Genomic DNA, 27,378 nt, shown 5'->3' with positions numbered 1-27,378 from the left:
GGTTTGCGGGAAGTTTCACACGCGATTGGAGCAGGCTACGTGTATTTCGTGGGTGGGCTGGAAGTTTCACACGCGATAGGTCCTGTGCGAGTGGGGTACGTGTATTACTGCGGTGCGAGGGAAGTTTCACACGCAATTGGCCCAGTGTGAGCGGGGTACGTGTATATCGGGGGAGCGCGGGAAGTTTCACACGCGATTGGCCCAGTGCGAGCGGGGTACGTGTATTACGGGGGTGCGCGGGAAGTTTCACACGCGATTGGCCTAGTGCGAGCTGGGTACGTGTATTACGGGGGTGCGCGGGAAGTTTCACACGCGATTGGCCCAGTGCGAGCAGGGTACGTGTATTTCGGGGGTGTGCGGGAAGTTTCACACGTGATTGTCCCAGTGCGAGCGGGGTACATGTATTTCTGGGGTGCGCGGGAAGTTTCACACGCGATTGGCCCAGTGCGAGCGGGGTACATGTATTACGGGGGTGTGCGGGAAGTTTCACACACGATTGGCCCAGTGCGAGCGGGGTACGTGTATTTCGGGGGTGCGTGGGAAGTTTCACAAGCGATTACGCTGTCAGAGCGGGCTACGTGTATCCAGTGGGGTGCGCGTGGAGTCCCACACGTGAATTAGCACTGTAGGTCCTCCCAGGTGTCCCCTCTACCCCCTCCATGGCCCCTGCAGGCAGCCCACACCACAGGGGACTACCCTGCACCCCTGGTCATGTGCCGCAGCCAGTGCATCCACCATGGGCATGCCCCCCAGCCAGGCCACATGTCACCTTGCACTAGTGACCACCAACTCATGTCCCCAGCACCCCCACCCCCGAGCAGTCATGGGCACCTGCCAGCAGGCCCCCACTCATGTCCCACTCATGTCCCCCAGCACCCCCACCCCCCAGCAGTCAGGGGCACCTGCCAGCAGGCCCCCACTCATGTCCCACTCATGTCCCCCAGCACCCCCACCCCCCAGCAGTCAGGGGCACCTGCCAGCAGGCCCCCACTCATGTCCCCCATCACCCCCACCCCCCAGCAGTCAGGGGCACCTGCCAGCAGGCCCCCACTCATGTCCCTCAGCACCCCCACCCCCAGCAGTCAGGGGCACCTGCCAGCAGGCCCCCACTCATGACCCACTCATGTCCCCCAGCACCCCTAGCCCCCAGCAGTCAGGGGCACCTGCCAGCAGGCTCCCACTCATGTCCCCCAGCAACCCCACCCCCCAGCAGTTAGGGGCAAGCCCCCACTCATGTCCCACTCATGTCTCCCAGCACCCCCACCCCCCAGCAGTCAGGGGCACCTGACAGCAGGCCCCCACTCAGGTCCCCCAGCCACCCCACCCCCCAGCAGTCAGGGGCACCTGCCAGCAGGCCGCCACTCATGTCCCTCAGCACCCCCACCCCCCAGCAGTCAGGAACACCTGCCAGCAGGCCCCCACTCATGTCCCATTCATGTCCCCCAGCACCCCCACCCCCCAGCAGTCAGGGGCACCTGCCAGCAGGCCCCCACTCATGTCCCCCAGCACCCCCACCCCCCAGCAGTCAGGGGCACCTGCCAGCAGGCCCCCACTCATGTCCCACTCATGTCCCCAGTACCCCCACCCCCCAGCAGTCACAGGCACCTGCCAGCAGGCCCCCACTCATGTCCCACTAATGTCCCCCAGCACCCCCACCACCCAGCAGTCAGGGGCACCTGCCAGCAGGCCCCCACTCATGTCCCCCAGCACCCCCACCCCCAGAAGTCAGGGGCACCTGCCAGCAGGCCCCCACTCATGTCCCACTCATGTCCCCCAGCACCCTCACCCCCCAGCAGTCAGGGGCACCTGCCAGCAGGCCCCCACTCATGCCCCACTCATGTCCCCCAGCACCCCCACCCCTCAGCAGTCAGGGGCACCTGCCAGCAGGCCCCCACTCATGTCCCCCAGCACCCCCATCTCCCAGCAGTCAGGCACACCTGCCAGCAGGCCCCCACTCATGTCCCTCAGCACCCCCACCCCCCGGCAGTCAGGGGCACCTGCTAGCAGGCCCCCACTCATGTCCCACTCATGTCCCCCAGGACCCCCACCCCCCAGCAGTCAGGGGCACCTGCCAGCAGGACCCCACTCATGTCCCCCAGCACCCCCACCCCCGAGTTGTCAGGGGCACCTTCCAGCAGGCCCCCACTCATGTCCCCCAGCACCCCCACCCCCCAGCAATCAGGGGCACCTGCCAGCAGGCCCCCACTCATGTCCCTCAGCACCCCTACCCCCCAGCAGTCAGGGGCACCTGCCAGCAGGCCCCCACTCATGTCCCACTCATGTCCCCCAGCACCCTCACCCCCCAGCAGTCAGGGGCACCTGCCAGCAGGACCCCACTCATGTCCCCCAGCACCCCCACCCCCCAGTTGTCAGGGGCACCTTCCAGCAGGCCCCCACTCATGTCCCCCAGCACCCCCACCCCCCAGCAATCAGGGGCACCTGCCAGCAGGCCCCCACTCATGTCCCTCAGCACCCCCACCCCCCGGCAGTCAGGGGCACCTGCCAGCAGGCCCCCACTCATGTCCCACTCATGTCCCCCAGCACCCTCACCCCCCAGCAGTCAGGGGCACCTGCCAGCAGGCCCCCACTCATGCCCCACTCATGTCCCCCAGCACCCCCACCCCTCAGCAGTCAGGGGCACCTGCCAGCAGGCCCCCACTCATGTCCCCCAGCACCCCCATCTCCCAGCAGTCAGGGGCACCTGCCAGCAGGCCCCCACTCATGTCCCTCAGCACCCCCACCCCCCGGCAGTCAGGGGCACCTGCTAGCAGGCCCCCACTCATGTCCCACTCATGTCCCCCAGGACCCCCACCCCCCAGCAGTCAGGGGCACCTGCCAGCAGGACCCCACTCATGTCCCCCAGCACCCCCACCCCCGAGTTGTCAGGGGCACCTTCCAGCAGGCCCCCACTCATGTCCCCCAGCACCCCCACCCCCCAGCAATCAGGGGCACCTGCCAGCAGGCCCCCACTCATGTCCCTCAGCACCCCCACCCCCCAGCAGTCAGGGGCACCTGCCAGCAGGCCCCCACTCATGTCCCACTCATGTCCCCCAGCACCCTCACCCCCCAGCAGTCAGGGGCACCTGCCAGCAGGCCCCCACTCATGCCCCACTCATGTCCCCCAGCACCCCCACCCCTCAGCAGTCAGGGGCACCTGCCAGCAGGCCCCCACTCATGTCCCCCAGCACCCCCATCTCCCAGCAGTCAGGGGCACCTGCCAGCAGGCCCCCACTCATGTCCCTCAGCACCCCCACCCCCCGGCAGTCAGGGGCACCTGCTAGCAGGCCCCCACTCATGTCCCACTCATGTCCCCCAGGACCCCCACCCCCCAGCAGTCAGGGGCACCTGCCAGCAGGACCCCACTCATGTCCCCCAGCACCCCCACCCCCGAGTTGTCAGGGGCACCTTCCAGCAGGCCCCCACTCATGTCCCCCAGCACCCCCACCCCCCAGCAATCAGGGGCACCTGCCAGCAGGCCCCCACTCATGTCCCTCAGCACCCCCACCCCCCAGCAGTCAGGGGCACCTGCCAGCAGGCCCCCACTCATGTCCCACTCATGTCCCCCAGCACCCTCACCCCCCAGCAGTCAGGGGCACCTGCCAGCAGGCCCCCACTCATGTCCCCCAGCACCCCCACCCCTCAGCAGTCAGGGGCACCTGCCAGCAGGCCCCCACTCATGTCCCCCAGCACCCCCATCTCCCAGCAGTCAGGGGCACCTGCCAGCAGGCCCCCACTCATGTCCCTCAGCACCCCCACCCCCCGGCAGTCAGGGGCACCTGCTAGCAGGCCCCCACTCATGTCCCACTCATGTCCCCCAGGACCCCCACCCCCCAGCAGTCAGGGGCACCTGCCAGCAGGACCCCACTCATGTCCCCCAGCACCCCCACCCCCGAGTTGTCAGGGGCACCTTCCAGCAGGCCCCCACTCATGTCCCCCAGCACCCCCACCCCCAGCAATCAGGGGCACCTGCCAGCAGGCCCCCACTCATGTCCCTCAGCACCCCCACCCCCCAGCAGTCAGGGGCACCTGCCAGCAGGCCCCCACTCATGTCCCACTCATGTCCCCCAGCACCCTCACCCCCCAGCAGTCAGGGGCACCTGCCAGCAGGACCCCACTCATGTCCCCCAGCACCCCCACCCCCCAGTTGTCAGGGGCACCTTCCAGCAGGCCCCCACTCATGTCCCCCAGCACCCCCACCCCCCAGCAATCAGGGGCACCTGCCAGCAGGCCCCCACTCATGTCCCTCAGCACCCCCACCCCCCGGCAGTCAGGGGCACCTGCCAGCAGGCCCCCACTCATGTCCCACTCATGTCCCCCAGGACCCCCACCCCCCAGCAGTCAGGGGCACCTGCCAGCAGGACCCCACTCATGTCCCCCAGCACCCCCACCCCCCAGTTGTCAGGGGCACCTTCCAGCAGGCCCCCACTCATGTCCCCCAGCACCCCCACCCCCCAGCAATCAGGGGCACCTGCCAGCAGGCCCCCACTCATGTCCCTCAGCACCCCCACCCCCCAGCAGTCAGGGGCACCTGCCAGCAGGCCCCCACTCATGTCCCACTCATGTCCCCCAGCACCCTCACCCCCCAGCAGTCAGGGGCACCTGCCAGCAGGCCCCCACTCATGTCCCCCCTATATGAAATACAGATGCACAATCATGTCCCACTTCTACACCAAAATACCACAGCACGCCACCCCATTCTTGAAACGCGATGATTTCCCAATCCACCCCACACTGACATGCCTATCTCAAGACACAAACCAATTGTCAACTATGTACATCAACACATGTCCGTCTAACTCCCGACTGTGGCAGGGATGTGTCCTCCACCAGCCTGGCCGCTGGGTCAGAGGCAGCTCCACAGGGTACCCAGGTGATACAAGGGTGGGAAGTTTGCATGGAGGACGACTGGCGCGTAGGGGGTTCAGGTGAGGAGGGGGTCGCAAGAAGGTCCAGCACACCGAGGAATCCAGCACCGGTGACCCGTCCCAGCAGGTCAACGTGGTCAAAGAGGCATCCGAGATGATGTGCAGTCTCTTCACGAAAAGACCGCAGGTCACCTCGCATGCCCCGTTGACGCAATGCTATCCCTGCCAGGACAGGCTCAACATGGTCCCGGATAGCCACGTCCGCAGGGAGAGGAAGGCCAGTTGTTGTGTGCTCATCCCCTCCCTGAAAACGGGTCTGGACGTAGGCATCCCTGCTGGTGCCAGATGATGCAGTGACAGGATCAGGGACAGGATTGCACACAGGCACCTCCGCGGCGGCCTGTGCTGCCTCCTGTCTCTGCCCCTGCACTGCACCACTAGCACCAGTGGAATCCCCACCTCCAGACCCCCTGTGTGTCCCTTCCGCGGCCTCCTCCTCCAACAAACCCCCCACCAACCTGGATGACTCTGTGCCATCTTTCTCCGTTGGAACCTGTGGGGTCTCAGCTGCCCCTTCTGCTGCTGAGGAGTCCACCTCCGAGCTCCGCCTCTTGGACCTACCCTCGGCAGCTGCGGCCTGGGACGCGGCACCAGACTCCTCACTCCCTGACGAGATGACAATCTGGGATGGGAGCCAGGCCTTGCGGCTCCGGCTGGTGGTGCAATCCCTGCCGCTGTGCTCCACAGCACCTTCTCCGCCCTCTTCATCAGTTGACGCTGCAGGCAGGGAGAGAAAAAACACAGACATCAGGGCACTGTACAATGGACTGATACACACATGACAGTTGCACATGAGTGGCAGTGTCAAACTTCAGACATGGCATCACACTCCACGACACACATGTCATTTCAACTCACCCACATGAGCATTTCCACAGCAATATTGCACCAGGCAGCACCATCCATACACATACAACAGCATGAACAGCCGAACGTGAGCCTGACATCACATGAAACACAGGGAGTGCACTAGACATGCACACACACCACCACACTTACATGCATGTCTACATCTCCTACAACTGTCGCAGTGATGCGATCGCCGTACATGTCACATCTGGCATTCAGCCTTCTACATATCAGTGTCACATGCATCCATGTTGCATGTGTGTGGATGTGTTGCAGTGTGTGGCACATGCATATTTTGCAACCCTATTCTGCATTCATCTTCTCATCATGTCCATGTGACATGGATGTGTGACGGTACTCATTCACTGACATATCGCTGTAGTTGTCTAATTTACCATGGCTATGCGACTTGACATCTGTGTGCTGGCATGTGTCATGTATGTGTATTGGACATGCCACTCACAGGCTGATGTGTGATGCCAGTGCTACACGACATGCTGCGAATGTGTTGCTTTTCCATCTTGGTGTCCTCATTGTCTGCCTTTTTGACTCCCCTTTAGAATCATTGACAGTGCATGCATGCAAGGGTTATAGTCATGTGGGACATATGTTAACCATGTACAGGATCTCTGTCTTGTCAGGCCTATGTGTGTGCTATGGTGCTCATGCCTGTTTCCATTTCTTGTGTTTCATGTTTTTGCAGGTGACGACGCACTTGATGCTGTTGAGGTTCAGGAGATGGTGCAGGCCCAGGAGGATTCTCAGCCACGACCAGGCACCAGTGGGGGACGTGGTGTGGTGGTGGATGAAAACACTTTGGTACTGCAGACCATACTGTCGAGGGGTGCCTCTGGGTGCAGCTCCCCAGACCTGTATTCAGGTGCTGAGTCGGATGATGAGACTTATGTGCTGTCGCAGGTCAGTGCTTCTGACAGGGATTCTGTTCTGTCCAACCCACCTGGACCAGGGGTAGAACCTTCTATGGGGATGTCAGTGTTGGTAGGTCCGCCTCTGGTGGTTACGGATGCAGGGTCACACTCCACAGCATCTTATCCTGTTCCTGGGCCAGCAGATCAGAGGGGGAATGCAGTCCTGCAGCCTCAGGCAGTGCCAGCGCAGCAAGGTGCAGATCGCCTTGCCCCAAACAGGTGTGGTGCCTGCCGACGCGGTGGCTGTGTGCCACCAGGCAATACTGTATGGGAAAACGCCATGTACAGTATGGCAACCCAACAGGCAGCATCAGTAGAAATGATGGCTGAGGCAATGGAGAGGGTGGCAACTTCCATTATCCCCCCTGAAAGGCAGATGGAGCAACAACAGCAGGCAACAGACTCCATTTGCCAATCACACAGGGAAGACATGTTGGCGTCCAACAGGGACCGACGGGCGGCACTGGAGACTCTGCGCGAATCCATATCAATAGAGTCACAGGGCCACAGGGAAGCCCTGAGGGTGGAACTCCATAACCTCAGGCAGATTCTGCTTGAACTTGAGGCTTCCCGAAATGTTAGGGCAGAACAGCAGCTGGAGCAGCTCACACGTTTGCTCTCAGCTGAGCTGCAGGCAACACGTGAGGAGATCCGGCATCCCGCAAGGCCATGCGTGCAGAAGTGCAGGCAACCTGTGACATGCTGCATGTGGATCTCCACACTTTAATCCTCCAGAATCAGACCTTCCAGACCCGCATGCTTGCTGCCATGGAGGACCATACCAGGGCTTTGTGTCGGCTGCCTCCCATAGTGCCACCACCTCCTGATGCAGCAGCAGAGGGTGAAGAGACCGACAGCAGTTCTCCCACAATGGCATAGCCGTGCAGGCCATGAGCCCATGGAGGTATTTTTTTTTCGCAACATCCACACAGGTGGGTGTTGGTGTGCACCCTGTCCTCGAACCTCCTGGGTGGCCTCCCCCCCGCCCGGCCCCCACATGGCCATTTTTTTAAATTTCTTTTTACAGTGGGTTTTCTTGTGTGGCTACCGTGGGCATCCACTGTATTCCAGCTGGGCACATGCAGGCTTGTCCTGAGTTTGGGTTAGATGCTTGGGTTCCTGACACACACACCCCTCCTGCTTCCCGTTTCCATGGGCTTGCAAAGGGTGTGACCAAGTGACAGTGACTTACACAGTGACATTGGGCTCCCATGAGCTGTGTGGGCAGTCTGTAGTCAATACTGTGTGTACATCCCTAGTGGGTATTGTTGTTGTATTGTACACTGCATGGTGTATTGATATGTGCTTGTGCATCCATGTCTTCCTCCTAATTTGCAGGTTCCTTCCTCATGTCTTCACATGGCCGTCTCCTTTGCAGATGGAGTTCATGTTGTATGCAGTACACTGACACATGTACGTGGCAGCAACACTCTACAGTTGGAAGGGGTCAATGTGCTGGCTTTTTCAGGTTGTAAGACTACCACTACTTTGACTTAGTACTGTCATGTTTTTGAAATGTTTCATGGTGTGTTGCTGTATTGTGTTGGTGGTAAGTATTTGTTCATGTGTGCTGTTTGTTATTGATTACTGGGAGCATATTGTCTGTGGGCAGTTTCCATTTGGGACAGTGTACTTTGTGACACTTGTGTCAGGTCTTGTGCATTGCTTTGTTTGCTTTCACATTGCATGACATGCCATGGTGTGTTGGGTGGCGGAGCTGGGGAGGGGTTGGGTGACATGGCGCTGTTTTCATGTTGTATTTTGCAAGGGGGTAGTCATTCTTGCAGCATAAATGTGTGTTTTTTGTGTGACACAGCATTGGTTGTCTTTCGGCAGGTAGCGATGCACACAATGTAACAATTCCAGGTGACCAATCTCAGGCTGGTATGGTTGTGACAGTTGACTGTCCCTTATGTCATCATCATTGATTGTCAGCTGGTATGTGCCAGGGCTGTGTGCACTCCACAGGGGTGTGATTTTAGGTGAAGTAATTAGCCACCAGCTGTGTACGGGCTGCCTCACCACGTGCCCTTTCCCATCCCATGCGCAGCGGCCGTGCTTATGGTTGGGGATGTGGGGGCACCACCATGTCCAGGGGCAGGCCCCGGCATGTTGCAACGTTGTTCAGGACACATGCTGCCACTATGATCCTGCACACTACTGGGGGCGCGTACAGCAGCTGCCCGCCAGAGCGGTCAAGGGAGCGAAAGCGTGACTTGAGCACTCCGAATGTGCGCTCCACTCTGCCCCGGGTTGCAATATGGGCTGTGTTGTATCTTAACTCGGGTGGTGTGGTGGGGTTCCAAATTGGCGTCATCATGTGGGTGCTCAGTGGGTAGGCACTGTCCCCTGGGGAGGTGATGATGGGTATCATTAGTGGGGTTGTGACATTACTCAGTATCTGACATGCATGCATGTGCAGGGGCATTTATACTCACCAAGCAGCCATGTATCACCATGCCGCCCAGCTTCTAGGTCCCGATTTAGGGTTGACATTCTGTAAATGAAACTATCATGGGTGGACCCTGGATAGTTGGCATATACTGAGGTGATGATTCCCTTGGCATTACATACTACCTGCACGTTGATTGAATGCCAGTGCTTGCGGTTTCTGTAGATGTGCTCAGTTGCCCTGGGAGGACGTAGAGCCACATGAGTGCATGTTAGGCGGAAACCTGTGCAGTTCCCTCTGGGACCACTGCAAAAGATTTAGGACTACAGGTGCTTGGCAGTAAACCCACTTGGTAGCAGTCTGTACCACACAGATTCACTTGGTAGCTGTGGCTGAGCAGTCAGACTTCCCTCAAGAAGAGTTAAGCGGTATGTGGAGTATACAAGATAGGGCAATTCTTCACAGTAAGACAAGCAAACACGCAACAAGGCTTCAGTGTAAAGATATAAAGGTATTTATTTATAACGGCACATCTATAGAAAACACTTTGGCACTATCACGGCAAACACTTCAATCACAATTACTCTACGAAGAAGAAACGATCAATCCCCCTAACAATATTTTGACAAGTCTAGGTTATACCAGCACCACTTATTTGCAGACAGAGGTGTATGCCTCAACCTAGATGGCACTCTGATATTAGTTAGGACGGGAGAGAAAAATAAGTAGGTTACGAAATCAACACAGTTCAATACTTCACGGGAAAAAATGCCAGGCAAGAAAGCAAGAACCACAATAGATCATAAAGTTCAGAGGCCAGGCCCACTCGGAGAGAGGCAAGGCGATATGTCCCAAAAGTATCTTAGTGGAAATGCGTTTGAGTCTTTGAAGCAAATTTTTATTGGAAGATTGGACCAGTTCAGAACAACACGCTAGAGAAAGCTTGGAGGCGACCCTATGGAGAGGCGAGGATTAAGACACCTCACTCTATCCGGCAACAAGGGAAGCCAGGCGGACACAGTACCTTGATTGTGGAGAGACAGCTCTGGCGGGGGCAGTTGTTCCTGGTGGTGGATGCACGTCCGGTCTTTGCCAAGAGAAGAGAGGATCTCGTCGTCGAAGGAAAGTTGAAGATCGTTGCACCACCAGGGAAGAGACCAGCCGCGGAGTGCTCCGTCACAAGGCACCACCTTTTGGTCGTGGTACAGGGGTAGTGGCTATCCGTTTGCCGAGGTGCTCTGCATGGGCAATTCGACCACTGCGTCCTGAGGCGAAGAAAAAGCAAAGGGGACTGGTTGTACCCACCATTCAGGGGAAGAGACTCTCCGGCAGGGAGATCTCCTCTGTCATCGGGAAGTGGTGAGTCGGTTCAGCAGGGCTCCAGCGGAGGTGTCGTCGTTGCAGGTCAGCTCAGCTTTACCCTCGTCGGATTCTTAGGTCCTGTGGCGACTTCTGAAGATCCAGTCCCAAAAGCCCTGCTTTTATGCAGAAAACCCCCATTCATTCAGCCTAGCTGTCAATCAACACACGCTAAGTGGTGAGCGGGGAGGCTCACCACTTGGGCCAATCACACCAGAGTGCGACCGGAGTTGGCAAGGCAACGCGGTCCAGGGTGCCTAAACCCCCTTCCACACCCCTGTGGTAACCCAGACAGAATGGCACCACTTTGGAGGGTCTCTGTACAGAAGCCCGCCAAAAGTGGAACAAAGGGCTCGACCTTTGGTTTAGGAGTCACAGAGACGAACACAGATGCCATTTTAAAAACCGAGTTCTGGCAGAAAATACCATCCGATAGACTTATTTAAGATAAGTAGACCGGTGGTATCTTGGAGATTAACGAGAAACAGTATCAATCTCTAATAATGGGAAGAATCCCATAGGGTTATATTCGGGGTCGAATATAACAAGTAGTTTCCACTGCCACCAGCCAAAACTCGACGAGGGGGGACGGGACAGTGCCCCCTCAAATAACAGATCCAGGAGTAATCGAATTACCCCTACTAGTACGTCCACAATAGGATGGTTTGTACTAGTTCTGTTAGTAAATTTAGGTCTAGTAAAGCCAATGGTGACTTTACATGCCCGGGGAGACAGTAGTCAGTCCGCGGGTATGGAGTCTATGATGGAGGTCCGCTAGGACGCCCCAGTGTTACGGCACGTAGGGTGCGGTGTAACACACATAGAAATACATATGAGACCCTATGGAGTAAAAGACCCCATAGCCCATAGAACACATTAACATTCAAAGGAATTACACACATTCATGTCCAAGAGTGGGAGAAAAAGAGTCTCACTCTTGGCAGGATGGAAAAAAACAAACTCCAGAAATCCAGTAAAGCTGTTGGGGGACTCACTAGGTTAGGAAATTCAGCCTAAACAGAGAATTCTCCCTAACACTCGCCCCCCCCAGACTAAGGGACAGGAGGATTTAATCCACTCCTGGATGAATCTCATACCTCTAGTCGATGACATACATCCTAGAGAGACCATCAGCATTTTGGTGGTGACACCCTGACCTGTGCTCAATGGTGAAATCAAACCCTTGCAGGCAAATAGACCATCTCAATAGTTTTGGGTTTTCCCCTTTCATTTGCATTAACCATCTCAAGGGTTGGTGGTCAGTCTGAATGACAAAAGTAGAACCATACAAGTATGGCCTAAACTTCTTCAGAGCCCACACGATAGCAAAGCACTCTCTTTCGATTGTTCCCCACCTTGTTTCAGGATCCTTCAGCTTGCGGCTGATGAAGCAAACGGGGTGCTCCCTACCTTTCCCATCCAGTTGACTGAGTACGGCACCTATTCCTACATTTGAAGCATCTGTCTGCACAATGAAGTGTTGGCGGTAATCAGGAGCTCTGAGTACTGGGGCTTGGCAAAGAGCCTTTTTCAGGTTTTCAAAAGCCTGATTGCACTCCTCGTTCCATTTAACCTTTTTAGGAAATTTGGGCGAGGAGATGACATTCAGTGGAGAAGCTATGGTCCCATAGTTCTCTATGAAATTCCTGTAGTACCCAGTGAGGCCTAGGAAGGCTCTCACTTGGGTTTGAGTAGTAGGTGTTGTCCAATTTTGCACAGCTTCAATCTTACTGAGCAAAGGCCTTATTTCTCCACCTCCTACCTCATGTCCAAGATAGACTACCTTACTCTGTCCAATTTGGCATTTACTCGCCTTTATGGTCAGATTGGCTCGTCCAAGAGCCTGCAAAACATCTCTCAGGTGGGTTACATGTTCTTCCCAGGAATTGCTGAACACTGCGATGTCATCCAAGTATGCCATGCAGAAGTCCTCCATCCCATTCAGAACCTGGTTTACCATCCGTTGAAACATAGCAGGTGCATTCTTCAATCCGAAAGGCATTACCTTAAACTGGTATAAGCCAACGGGGGTAGAAAATGCAGTTTTCTCCTTGGCATGGTGTGTCAGGGCTATTTGCCAATAGCCTGACGTCAAGTCAAATGTGCTGAGGAACTTGGCGGCGCCAAGTTTATCCACCAACTCATCTGTTCTTGGCAAAGGGTGGGCATCAGTCTTGGTGACTGCATTAAGAGCTCTATAATCCAAGCAGAATCTAAGCTCTTTAGATCCGGCATTTGGTACTAACACAACTGGGCTAGACCATGGACTAGTAGAGGGCTCTATTACCCCGAGATCGAGCATCTTGCTGACCTCACTTTTGATGTGGGTTTGTACATTTTCTGACATTCGGTATCCTCTGCTTTTGACCGGCAGACACTTACCAGTGAGTATGTCATGCTGGCCCCAAGGGGTCAAGCCTGGTGAAAGCGAGAACAGAGAGGCAAACTGATTCAACATAGATTTGCACTCTGCTTGTTGCTCGGGTGTCAGATTGGAGGAGAGATTTACTCCTTCAATTTTTTCGTCTAAAGGTAAACCTCTGAGGAGATCCGGAAGAGCTTCACTCTCTTCTTCTTCCTCGGATGATGCTAGAAGCAACGCTCCTACATCGGGTCTTGAGACATACGCTTTGTGTCGGTTGGTATGAAAGACTGTCGGAGCCTCCTTGGGATTGCCCAAGTCCACCAGATAGTTGACCTCTCCGAGTTTACCCACAACTCTGAAGGGTCCCATCCACTTGTCTTGCAAGGCCCTCTGCCTTGTTGGGATCATAACGAGAACGAGCTGGTCTTGAGCGAACTCAACCATGTTAGCCTTTTGATCGTGCCAGTGCTTGACCAATGCTTGTCCAGCTTTCAGGTTATCGCTTGCTTCCGTCATCATGTGCGACATTCTCCTCCGGAGACCTATCACGTAGTCAGTCACTCTGATTGGCTTGGGGGAAGGAGCACTCTCCAACCCCTCCTTAATCAGGGCCAATGGACCTCTGACGGGATGACCATAGAAAAGCTCGAAGGGAGAGTAACCTATTCCTTCCTGAGGGACTTCTCTAAAAGCAAAGAGAAGGCATGGCAGTAGAAGGTCCCACTTACGCTTAAGGGGTTCTTCTAAAGCACCTATCATGCTCTTCATTGTTCGGTTGAACCGTTCTACCAACCCATTGGTTTGTGGGTGGTAAGCTGTTGAGAACGTGTAAGTAACTCCACAGGTTTTCCACATGGCTTTCATGTAGTGGGACATAAAGTTTGACCCCCTGTCAGAGATGACTTCCTTAGGAAACCCGACCCTAGTAAAAATACCAAGGAGGGCCTTAGCCACAGCCGGAGCTGTAACAGTCTCATAGGAATTGCCTCAGGATAGCTAGTAGCATGGTCTATTACAACAAGTATAAACCTGTTGCCTGAGGAGGTTGGAGGATCAAGGGGACCAACAATGTCAATCCCTACTCTCTCAAATGGGACTCCCACAACTGGGAGAGGCACTAAATGTGCCACATTCTTGGAGCCAACCTTACCAGAGGTCTGGCAGGTGTGGCAGCTTCTGCAGTGTTTTTCCACTTCGGCCCCCATCTTCGGCCAATAGAAGTAGAGAGAGAGCCTTTCCTTAGTCTTCTTGAAACTCAAGTGACCAACCAAAGGAATCTCGTGGGCTAACTGCAAGAACTGTGGTCTGTTCTCTTGGGGTACTACAAGTCGTTTGTAGTCTCCAGGTGCAGACTCGGTCGGTTCACTGTAGAAGAGGCCATCTTCCCAGTGCAACCTGTATTTCCCAGGCTCTTGCCCTTTAGCCTGAGCTTCTGCCTGGTGGCGAAGACCTTCCAGAGTTGGATATTCTCTCTGTCCCTTACTGAAGTCTGCCCTGCTGGGTCCACCTTCTGCCAGTAAAGGCTGCAGCTCAGGATGGTCAACAGGATCCAGATCTCCAATGAGTTCCTGGCCTTCCATTAGCTCTTCCTCAGCGTCTAATTCTACCACACAGGGTTGTACCTCCCTCTCAGCCTCGGCTGGAGGTGGAGTTACGGGTGTAACTTTGGACAACCGCGGGGAAGTCCGTTTTGGCTGCACTGTAATGCTGGCTGCTGGTTTCTGGATAGAAGTCTTAGGTTTCCCTTTCGCTTCTGATTTCTTGGAGACATCGGCCGACATTTCCAGTGGAGCAGGAGTGATTTCTTTCTTCATCATCTACGGGAGAGTACCGTGCATGTTCCTCTCTCTTGCGGGTCTGGTTAGCTCCTGTAACCGTTTACTAGGAGGTCTGGGAGTATGCGATACAACTCCAAGAGTTTTCAAATCGTTACCCAACAGTACGCGTCCTGGTACCTCACTCTGTATGCTGACTGGTATCTTCACAGTCATGTCGTTACACTGGATGAGAACTGGTAATTGGGGAAGCATCTGCACAGGCCCTCCAGCTAACTTGGTGAGGCATTTGGGTGCCTTAGCAACATCCTCAGCCTGAAAAAATGATTTATCCACCACAGTTATGCTGGCCCCAGTGTCCCTAATGGCAGGAGTCTCCTGACCATTCACCTGGACACTGTCCTTATAATACTCTTTAGTATTATCGGGGATAGAATTATAGACATCTAAATTCTGTTGTTCCCACAACCCCAGAGATACTAAAGAAACGCTGGCTGAGACTCCAATGGGTTCGTCAGCTAGCAGTAGAAAGTTTCCACTTGCCATTTGGACTTCCTCCTCTGGAGCGAAGGCTGAGGAGACAAGCTGGACCCCTGAAGGTTTACCCTTACATCTGGGATCTCCTTTCACGTGGTCAGTCGAGCCACAAACAAAGCATTTACCGAATGCTTTCTGGAATGGTGGCTTGTTCTGACCTCCTTCCGGTTTGGCACCAGAAGACACACTATTCTGCTGTGGTTTTCCCGGTGGCTTACCCTTCTGGTTTTGTTTGGGGCCCTCTTTGGAATTTGAGTTATTCGAATTCTCTTTTGAGTCTTTTTTAGGCTGTTTTCCCTCATCCTTTTTCTGAGTTGCCCCAGAATCCTTATGAGTAGCCCTGTTGGCAACCCATAAGTCAGCAGCCTTCGCTAGCGTCCGGGAATCCAATTCCTTCGAGTCAGCCAAGTGCTGTCTGAGCTCAGGAGAACAGGCATCATAAATCGACTCCAACATAAAAAGATTCTTCATACCCTCATAAGTGTTCACTTTGTAACCCTTAATCCATCCCTCTAAGTTTTTCAACCCTTCACTCACCCAGGTAGCCCAAGGGGTACCATCATGCTTTTTGAGGGTTCTAAACCTCTTAAGATACTGGGAAGGGGTCTTCCCGAATCTAGCTATCAAAGCTAGTTTCACACTTTCGTAATCCGTCTTATCCGCCTCCCCCAACTCCATTACCACATCAGTCGCAACAGGAGGGAGCCTAGAGAACAATCAGGGAAGTAAATCATTCCCGGTGATGTCCTGGAGCCCATGATTGTACTCAAACAGTTTTAACCAATCCAGCACATCCAATCTCGGTTCATACATACCCACTAATTCCTTCGGCATCTGGGGTCTTTTGGGACTGGAGCTCCTAGAGGAACCAGAGGAGAGAGAAGCATTTTCTATAGACAACTTTTTCATCTCTAACTCGTGATTAAGTTCTATTTCCCTGAGTCTTAACTCAGCTTGCTTCTGCTCAGCCTGGGCATTCATCCGTCTGAACTCGAGCTCTTAGTTTCGTTCAGATTGAGCCAAGAACCGTTTGTATTCTAATTCGAGCTTCATTTTTTCGAGTTCAAAATAAGCAGGATTACATGTGGGACCTGGTATGGGCCCCGTAGGTACAGCTGGCAAGGCAGGTAGAGGAGCAGGGGAGACAGTTTCGTTAGCCTCTCCTTCCTCTTCAGCCTCTTCATCACTATCATCAGAATTACGATTTCGATCAACACCATCACTGTTATCTACATTTGCTGGAGAAATTGGTTCCTCTGAACCAGTACCCAGACTTTGGTTCGCCAGCAATCTCTCTATTAGTTCTAACTTCTTGCCTCTTACAGAAAGATTCTCTTGCCTACAGAGAGCTTGTAAACTCTCAGTATTTTCACCTGACAAGGACTCTTGACTGTAAGTTTCCATCGTAGAAATGTTTTTGAAAGTTGCTTTTTAGTGCTAAGCTTTGTGGTTAGTTATCCTAAAGTGTCGAAAAGCACTCTAAACTGTATACTCGATACAAATCCCACCGCTGTACACCAGTGTTAGGCGGAAACCTGTGCAGTTCCCTCTGGGACCACTGCAAAAGATTTAGGACTACAGGTGTTTGGCAGTAAACCCACTTGGTAGCAGTCTGTACCACACAGATTCACTTGATAGCTGTAGCTGAGCAGTCAGACTTCCCTCAAGAAGAGTTAAGCAGTATGTGGAGTATACAAGATAGGGCAATTCTTCACAGTAAGACAAGCAAACACACAACAAGGCTTAAGTGTAAAGATATAAAGGTATTTATTTATAACGGCACATCTATAGAAAACACTTTGGCACTATCACGGCAAACACTTCAATCACAATTACTCTACGAAGAAGAAACGATCAATCCCCCTAACAATATTATGACAAGTCTAGGTTATACCAGCACCACTTATTTGCAGACAGAGGTGTATGCCTCAACCTAGATGGCACTCTAATATTAGTTAGGACGGGAGAGAAAAATAAGTAGGTTACGAAATCAACACAGTTCAATACTTCACGGGAAAAAATGCCAGGCAAGAAAGCAAGAACCACAATAGATCATAAAGTTCAGAGGCCAGGCCCACTCAGAGAGAGGCACGGCGATATGTCCCAAAAGTATCTTAGTGGAAATGCGTTTGAGTCTTTGAAGCAAATTGTTATTGGAAGATTGGACCAGTTCAGAACAACACGCTAGAGAAAGCTTGGAGGCGACCCTATGGAGAGGCGAGGATTAAGACACCTCACTCTATCCGGCAACAAGGGAAGCCAGGTGGACACAGTACCTTGATTGTGGAGAGACAGCTCCGCCGGGGGCAGTTGTTCCTGGTGGTGGATGCACGTCCGGTCTTTGCCAAGAGAAGAGAGGATCTCGTCGTCGAAGGAAAGTTGAAGATCGTTGCACCACCAGGCAAGAGACCAGCCGTGGAGTGCTCCATCACAAGGCACCACCTTTTGGTTGCGGTACAGGGGTAGTGGCTATCCGGTTGCCGAGGTGCTTTGCACGGGCAATTCGACCACTGCGTACTGAGGCGAAGAAAAAGCAAAGGGGACTGGTTGTTCCCACCAGTCAGGGGAAGAGACTCTCCGGCAGGGAGATCTCCTCTGTCTTCGGTAAGTGGTGAGTCGGTTCAGCAGGGCTACACCGGAGGTGCCGTCGTTGCAGGTCGGCTCAGCTTTACCCTCGTCGGATTCTTAGGTCCTGTGGCGACTTCTGAAGATCCAGTCCCAAAAGCCCTGCTTTTATGCAGAAAACCCCCATTCATTCAGCCTAGCTGTCAATCAACACACGCTAAGTGGTGAGCGGGGAGGCTCACCACTTGGGCCAATCACACCAGAGTGCGACCGGAGTTGGCAAGGCGACTCGGTCCAGGGTGCCTAAATCCCCTCCCACACCCCTGTGGTAACCCAGACAGAATGGCACCACTTTGGAGGGTCTCTGTACAGAAGCCCGCCAAAAGTGGAACAAAGGGCACGACCTTTGGTTTAGGAGTCACAGAGACGAACACAGACGCCATTTTAAAAACCGAGTTCTGGCAGAAAATACCATCCGATAGACTTATTTAAGATAAGTAGACCGGTGGTATGTTAGAGATTAACAAGAAACAGGATCAATCTCTAATAATGGGAAGAATCCCATAGGGTTATATTCGGGGTCGAATATAACAAGTAGTTTCCACTGCCACCAGCCAAAACTCGACGTGGGGAGACGGGACAGTGCCCCCTCGAATAACAGATCCAGGAGTAATCGAATTACCCCTACTAGTACGTCCACAATAGGATGGTTTGTACTAGTTCTGTTAGTAAATTTAGGTCTAGTAAAGCCAATTGTGACTTTACATGCCCGGGGAGACAGTAGTCAGTCCCCGGGTATGGAGTCTATGATGGAGGTCCGCTAGGACGCCCCAGTGTTACGGCACGTAGGGTGCGGTGTAACACACATAGAAAAACATATGAGACCCTATGGAGTAAAAGACCCCATAGCCCATAGAACACATTAACATTCAAAGGAATTACACACATTCATGTCCAAGAGTGGGAGAAAAAGAGTCTCACTCTTGGCAGGATGGAAAAAACAAACTCCAGAAATCCAGTAAAGCTACTGGGGGACTCACTAGGTTAGGAAATTCAGCCTAAACAGAGAATTCTCCCTAACAGTGCAGTCAATGGCACCTAGCACTTTGGGGAATTGTGCCACCCCGTAAAAATCCTGGACGACAGCCTGCCTTTCTGAAGGTGTTTTGGGCAGGTATATGTGCCTGCTGACTGATGGGCGTGCAGTCATGATGGCCAACACCTGGTGCAGGTAGCGTGACTGCGTGGCCTGTGAGGCCCCCCCCCACTATGGCAGTTGTCCGATGGAATGAACCAGTGGCCAAGAAGTACAGTACATTGAGCACCTTTTCCAAGGGGCTCAGTGCTTGGGAGCACAGGGTGGGTGATGTGAGGTCATCCTCCCACTCACTCACCAGGTCGAGTATTAAGTGAGGTGGAAACCTGTACCTCCCATACACCTGGTCATCAGGCATCCCAAAAAGGCTGGTTCTGGGTGTAAAAATTCTGGGCCTGACTACCCTCCTCCTCCTCCTGCGGTATCCCATGACCACTGCTGTGAGGAACGGTATATTCATCTTGGCGTCTGAGCTTGTTTGTTGTTTGCGCGCACTTTTATGCTGCGCGTGTCCACGTTCTCCTGCTTCCTGCTGGCGTACGTGTTTCCGGATTAGCGCGTCTTTTTTGGCGCACGCATTGGCCCCGTTCGATTCCATGAATACGTGTTGTGAAAGCGCGTGTGGGCGTTCCGTGCATTTGGCTCCTGTACTTCCCCTGTGAAGCCCACATTTTCATGCGCTGTTCCCCATTCCGCGTGCTACGCCCCCTGTTCTGCCTACTTTAGTTGTGTGCGCTGCGTTATGTGCGCTTTCGCTGTGCGTGTAGCGCACAATGTTTGGAGACGTGTGTGCCAGAGTGCGCCACGCAGGATTTTAGCGCACATCCAGGGATTGACACGCGCACGGACTTCCATGAATCGCTGTGCGCGGGTTTTGCTGAAATTTTCGCACTTGCGCTGCGATTCGCACGCTTTCGCAGGCTTGCGCTGGAATTTTCAGCGCACATTAATTCCATGAATCGGCCTCATGGTATCTTCTGTTTGGGAGACAGCCAGGCGTAGGTGCCTCTTCTCGCTCGGCTGGTCACATGCTAGTACACAGTGAATCTGCTTAGTTTTCCTTCAATTGGTGCATTTAATTCTTATTTGCCTTGCCACCTGCCTGGGCCACCTTATCTCGACCTTCACCGGGCAGGCTGCTCTGTTCTTAAGTTTTCAATTCTCCGGAGCTACTGTCCGCCTCCCTCTCTTGGTTTGACTTTGATTTCCTAGGCACAAGCTGCTTCTTTCTGAGTTTCGATTCTGCCGTCCCTTTTCTTGTTTTAGCTGGACTACGAATCCTGTCCTGTTTGACCCTTAGTAACCTGGGTTAATTCTGCTTTTGTATAATGTGGACTCACACTTATATAGTGTGCTTTGCTGAGGTAGATATATAGGTGGCGCTTGCCACTCTATCCTTCTTCTAAGCATAGCAAGCTGCACTGTTTTCTTATCTTCTTGTGGTTACAAGCATATGTACAGGTGTTAGATTGTTGAATGGCTTCATCCGGCTTTACAGTTTAAGTTTCTTTATCTTTTAACGTTGTCTCTCCTTCTAAATTCATGATATCCTTATTCATGGCGTTTCATCTCTGTGTGTCATTTTTTGATTGTCGTTTCTTTCATCTGTGAGTCTGTCTGGGCCCTTGTGACGTCACCATTCGTCTTCAATTAAGGCCTGTTGAGTTTATTCTTGGACAGTGTTTAAGCAATCTTCATTTCGTGTCATTTGCTGGTAGGGTTTTCTCAATGGATACCTTACTGCTCATGGTTTTCTGGTTATTGGCACTTCAATAGGTATTGTTTTTCTGATGGGCACTGGGCAGAGCCATAATGTGGCTCTCTGCTGGTTTATTTGCTCATCATGTCATATATCTCGGTGTGAATGTTCCTGGTACTTCAAAATCGGCGGCTGGAGTGCAGGCTATATTTGGGACCTCCTCTACACCAGTATGTCAGGGGTACAGAGTGACCTACCGAGAGAGAAAGCTATCTCTTTAAATAAAACCAAGGCTAAATGATTTTCCTATATCCCCTGTCAGTCACCTACTAATGTTTCACCAAATACATCTAATCTACAGTCACATTTCATCTCCCCCTCCACATTTTCAACAAATACTGAGAAGAAGATACAACCAAGAGCACTGGGGATGACCCATAGAAACACATAGGATGCAAAGTGAGGCCTACCAATTAACACCTTTGAATTGTCCCACTAATAGAGTCAGGCAAGGTCAGGCACTTTTCCCCAACTGTGGACATTTGACTCTCACCTGCAGTATAAAAAGAGTGGTTCTGCCAGAATCAGAGAGTGAGTTGGGGATGCTGACTGGACCAGGAGAGCCAAGGAGCAGGGAGCTGCAGGAAGAGAAGCCCAGAGGATCCAGAGGATACCAGCATGGTGAGACGCTGGTCCGATGTTCATGAGGAGCTGCAGTGTGGCAAGGGTGCAGTGTCTCCAGGGAGCCAGAGCGAGGCAGCCTGTATCCTACCAGCAGTGTCCAGGGAAATGCTCTTTCCTTTGAGACATGTGCCGGTCCCAAGGGTGTCTGAGGGAACAGGTGGTGAGACCCTGACCTTGACCCAAACCCATCTGACCTGCTCGCGGCCACTGCGTTGGTGAGTTTCATCAGACTGAGATAAACTCAGTAGCGTGTGGGTGGCTTGAGCGGGAGCAGGAGCGCTGTTGAAAGTGGTATATGTCATTATTTCGATTTTCGTAGGTCATCTATCTAAAAGACTGTTTTTTTTCTGCCGATTTTAGGTGGCCTACAAAAATGGAAATAAGCAAATTTCTTCGCCCCTCTCCCCCTTCCGCTCACACACCCGCTATTCTCGGTTTTACTTCAAAACATGGGGTTTGACACCCTCAAACCCCTCACCCTCAGTCCCGGCCACCACCCTCTCCTCCCAATACCCCCCACCAAAACACACACAAACACACACACAAACACGTACACCCAACACACACACAAACACATAAACATTGTTGTGGTTACACAGGGGTCGCTTATCTGTTCTCTGTCTTGGTCGCTTCAGGGTCCTGCCGTGCCTGTCACCCCCTGCGCGCACTAGCGTGCACTGCCTGGGCTGACAGTTCAATTTAGAAAGACCACTCTGTGCGGTCACATTGCTTTTTTAAAAGTCTATTGACCTAATACCATTGAAAGTAGACCCTGGTTAGCGAAAGTGGACGAAAGCAAGTGAAAGCTGGAAAACTGTGAAAGAAAGCAAAGAGGAGCAAGAGAAAGCTAAAAGCAAAGCAAGCGAAAGCTGGAAAGTGGTGAAAGAAAACAAAGCAGAATGACAGAAAAGGCGAGCTAGAAGCACTGAAATGATGAAAGACAGCAAAGTGGCTGGCAGCACGGAAACAGCCAAGAATGTTTGCAGTAGCAACCCGAAAGTGAGAAAGAGGGTGCAGGCGAACCAAAAAAAAACAGAGAGTGCAAGAGGCACGTTAAAGGGCAAATGAAAGTGCAGGAGAGCACAGTGAGAAACTGAAGGTTCAAGAGAGCACGCTGAAAAGTAAGAAGTGTGCAAGATGCACTGAAAGGTGGAAAGAAGGTGGAAGTGTGTATTGCATGACAGAAAAAGAAGGTGTGCAGGAAGCACAGTTAAATGGAAAAGGAAGGAGTGAAAGAGCCACAGAAGAGGAAAAAGGTGCCAGAGAATGAAGAGTGGGGTTAGATGTCATAGTGGTCGTGCCTGAGAGGAGCAAAGAACCACACATGCTCGAAATCTCTGATACTACCCCATGAGAGAACTGTACAGTGAAAGGTACATCCTGACAAGAGCAAGATTTTGTTTGTTTGAGACCAGAGAACCTAGTCTTGGTCAAGGGAACCATAAGAGGCCCACAAGAGACTGTTGAATTTCGTGAAGAGGCCTAGACTTGGAGAAGGGAACCCTGAGAGGCCTAACAGAATCTGTGGGCATCATTACGATCCTGCCTGTCCGGAAAGAACGGTGGTGGTAAAACCGCTGCCACCGTTCTTTCCGGACCGGCTGATCAAGAGTCCTGCAGGCGGGAGGTGTCACTCACTCCAGTTCTGACCTGGCGGGTTTAACACCACCCGCCTGCAGGCAGACATGGAAACACCGGCTCCGTCATAGATGGAACCAGTGTTTCCATTGTCCCCATGCCCATGGAGTCCTATGGGGCTCCATGGGCATGGGGACTTACACAATTCTGCCTCCGGAATTCCTGGGTCACCGGGGTCGTAATGCCCTGTGATTCTGGGAATAACAGAGGCGGAATGGTAATACGGGTCCGGCGGTAACCTGCGGTTTTTTTCGGCTCGGTTACCGCTGGATTCGTAATGAAGCCCAGTGTCTTTTTTTGTTTGGAACTGGAAGGATCGAAGCTTGTGGAAGGGAACCTTAAGAGACCCAGAGACATTGTGAACTCTATTGACTTACGGAAACAGCCTTACGTATTAGGTTCCAAGGGCAACTCTTTTTAGTTGAACTATTTTGAACTGGCAGAACTACACCTTTTGGTAAGATTACCTGAAACCACCTTTGGTTTACATTTCTTTTTGAATGCCCATTTTTCCTTTAAGAAGACCCCCTATCACATTTGGTTTAAGAGTGAGGGCAAGCAGAGGTTTGGACGCAGACGAACTTTGGTTTTGGACTTACAGACATCGATGGCCCTTAGAAACAGAAGTTGAGGGAACAACCCCCTTAGAGGTAGGGCCAGATAGGCATTACACCAACCCCACAAAGTTTAATAATAAAGGTTTTTAAACTGTTACTCTTGAGCATGTGTCTCTCTTGATACCATGCCTGTCTCACAATACATACATACATATATTCACAGCAAACAAAGACAACGGGCCTCATTACAAGTTTGGGGTTGCGGAAAAAAGTGGTGGTAATACAATTACAACCACTTTATTTGGCAGTATGGAATTACCACAATTGTTCCTACACCGCCAAATTATAGGTTTTGATGGATTTACCAGCGCCGGAATGATCATCCGGTAAATCCACTGATTTATGGAGGAAAAGTGGCAGATTAACCTCAAGCTTGTTTCTGGAGGTAAATCCTCTACTTTACCTCCAGAAATTGGCAGTTTTACTATGTGGTAAACCCGCCGGCAGTAAATCCGCAAAAAAATACTACCGACTCCAAAAAAAAAGGTTTTTGTCACCACCCTGTCACCACTTGTATTCCAGTGGTAACCCAACAGGACCAAGTGGAGGGAAGGATAATTGAGTTTGGCAGAAATTTGGCGGAATTACCACTGAATCACGGCCAAACTCAAAATGAGGCCCAATATGCCTGGTATTTTCTTGTCATTGTGTGTGTGAACGTGAAGAGGGGTTATGAGAATAGTTTTGTGAGATTGAAGCAATTCAATGACACAATGCATAAATCATAGAAAGTTAGAAGAGTGGCCCCTTTCAGAGGCAAACTTAACAAATACACCACAGGGAATACAAGTACCCCACAAACACAGAGCAGGTAGAGGGAATGAGTAAACGCTGGGCTCGCACACAGCTGGGAGGGCAGCTCAAGTGCAAAACGCCTGCACGATGCCTTGCATCATGGCTTTGACACTCTGGTCGAGCTGACTCAGCTCTTTGTCCCCTCAGGTTAATACATTATCATGAGTCGGTATTAATAGTGACACTGAGTATTGCAGCACATGAAAGCTGGAGCAATCCAGCATATAAATCTCAAAATTATTATCAGCATTGCAAATTTAACTAGCGCAAAGAGCGCATCAGTGCAAACACACACACACACACACACACACCCACGATGTTTACTGCTAGCAGCTGCAGAAGCTCCCCTCACAGTCCCACACACAGGTAAAGCATGAGCCGATGCAAGGTAGTTTCTGCAATCATCGACAGTGCAAGCACCCCTCACAGGCAGAATTGCAGAGTTGGTTCTACCGCGAGGAAACCTGTAGAGATGCACCTGCAGGGGGCGCCAGAGCCCCATATACATGAAATATGGCCGCGTTGAAATATAGTGGAGACATCAAAATGGCTCTTTGTACCTTGTACTGTCCTTGTAGAAAAGGTAGAGCACAGGGAGCAGCAGTACATGATGCACTGGAACAGGTGTAGAGCAGGCAGCCCAGTGCACCTGTCCCCCCATCACACCACATAATTGAAGCACAGCTAGCACGAAGCTGATTACTATTCTAATTTGCAAAGACACGTTTTGTTCTTGTGGACATTCTCTGCTTTCTAATTAGGTGTCTTCTTTAGTACAATTATTTTTAGATGAGCACATATTCAAGATATTTAATGTGGGCACCTCCTACTCTCACAAGAGCATGTAGAGCATGTTGTGCCCAGCTGCGTTTATTTTCTTCCCTGACATGTTTTGTATCATCCACTTCCTCATTGACAGCCCCTTTTTTTAATCCTTTGGTTCATTACCTTTCCCTCCATTCCCTTTGTCTTTTTGACATAACATTCCGCAAAAAAACCCTTCTTTCTGAAGACTTTAGCTGACTGAGGGCCTCATTACACGGTAGGCGTTAAGGGATTGCCAGCACCGGTAAGGGCACCGGTGCCGGTAATCCCTTGCTGCCCGACTACGAGGTCCCTTAGCGGGTCCCTTCCTTAACGCCTGGTTTTACCAGGCGTTAAGGAAGGGACCCTTTGAGGGACTTCAGCGGGCCCGTTATTAGCTCCTTCCCCATTCCCATTGAGCCCTATGGGGGCTCAAATGGGAATGGGGAATGGTTCCCGTAATTGGGATTTACCGGTCCCGCCAAGGTCGGAATGACCTGGTAAGTCCCCATTCCGGGAACACGGACCCAGAATGCGGTAAGGGGGTAGCCATGGCGCTAATAGCGCCATGGCTACCGCCTACCATGTAATGAGGCCCTGAATTATAGAATGTGTAAAATGGAAAGTAAAAAAGGTAGCGCTAATCGGCTCCCGCTGGCTTCACTAGTGTGTAGCTGGAATCCTAGTAGATACCCTAGCGTCTTACAAACTTGTGTAAGTGATAACACTATAAATAAACCCTTAATTTGGCAGTCATGAGCCGTTATGTTATCATCTCTACGTAAACTGGTCCCCGCTGCCAGGTTTGTGTCCATGGTAGCGTGCAAAAGGGAGTGCAAAAGGCAGCGTGCAAGCGTGTATTCCGCCTTTTGCCCTCCCCATTTTCACTCTGACGTGCAAATAGAGTAAATGCTGCCTGCCATGTACGCATGAGAGGCAGTGTATATAATGTATCACTATGGAGTCTGCCTGCTTTAAGCCAGAATGAAAATGCATGCCGGTGCAAATGCTGGAGGATTGACATAGTTGAGAGAAAGGGAATGGGGGAAACGCAAGTCACGTTCGGCTCCTCCTCTTTGCCATACAAGTGAACGAAAAAGGGCTTTAACGTAAATGGATGGCGTAAAAGCCTTACATAGGGCCTTTACGCCATCTATTTACATTACCATTCGTGGAAAATTAGCTCCTACCGATTTGGCAAACTTTCAATATCTTTCTCCCATTTTTAAAGCTTTAAGGGAAAAATATTTGTTACTCCAAAATTTAAAGCTTGTAATTTAAGGTCACTTTTGGTGCAAAAAAGTATTTTGATTCTTTACCTGACAGGAATGCTGTCACTTTTTTCTGCTCTTGAAAAGCATTGTTTGTAAGGAGACAACATATATTATGATTTTTTTTTTACTTTAGTTTCAATATTTTATGTGTTTGTCATATTGTAATTCATCTTACATTTATGATGGTCTTTCAATCATCGAAATAAAGTGTCAATGAATGAATGAACGAAAGTGAAAATGTGAACATGGTGGTGGTTTTAATGAGGTTCCCTGAAGTGCAGCAAGTTCTTTTGTATATGTAGCGTGAGACTGGGCAATAGAATGCAAGGTAGTGGGATAGTTGCGCTAACCTGACCATGAAACAGAGAAGTTGATTGAGTCCATCTAGTATGTAAAATGTGTGAGGCAGAGGAGGATAACCCATCCCATATTATCCTTGGGGCATTGCTAGGTTTCTGAAAGATCTGGGGATACAGCCCATTGCAGGTTTGGACGTCACAAAGCTATATCATTTGAACGCATGCTCCGCGCTTTCAAACGTTAATATTGCATACTTTTCTGTTCATACTCATTTGGAGGTGCTGCTAACATGTAGTTATAATGCCACTCTGAACATTCATTCATTAGTGCTAGGTAATACTTTATGAGGTTATAGAAGACAAAGAAACATCTTTGGACAGGATAGCGAAAGACTTGTGGATTGAGAAATTGTATTTAAGCAGCAGCTGGAGAGCTACCTGTTTGCCACATTACCCATACAGTTGCTTACTGCTGGTTGTTGGGCTGACAAACTTAGAGGGGGTAGCTAGTGGGCTTAAAACGTGGTGGTACATAATTAATGTAATTATACAATGTAATGAGCAAGCGCAGTGAGCAAGCCTAAACTTGACAAGGGCAATACAAGGGGTGGGGGGATCTCCCCCATGAGAGAATCTTTGAAAAACCCAGTCAAAATCACACATATTTTAGCATGGTATTTCCAAAATAACCAGAAAAATGCATATGTTTCTTAGTGATCTAACGGGCTACCGAATACGCTACCGCTTATAAGCTGCAGCAAGCAGGCGGGATACAA

This window comes from Ambystoma mexicanum, chromosome 8, assembly GCF_040938575.1.
Source record: "Ambystoma mexicanum isolate Mex_15411 chromosome 8, UKY_AmexF1_1, whole genome shotgun sequence".
Classification (NCBI taxonomy): domain Eukaryota; kingdom Metazoa; phylum Chordata; class Amphibia; order Caudata; family Ambystomatidae; genus Ambystoma; species Ambystoma mexicanum.
This window is presented reverse-complemented; position numbering follows the sequence as displayed.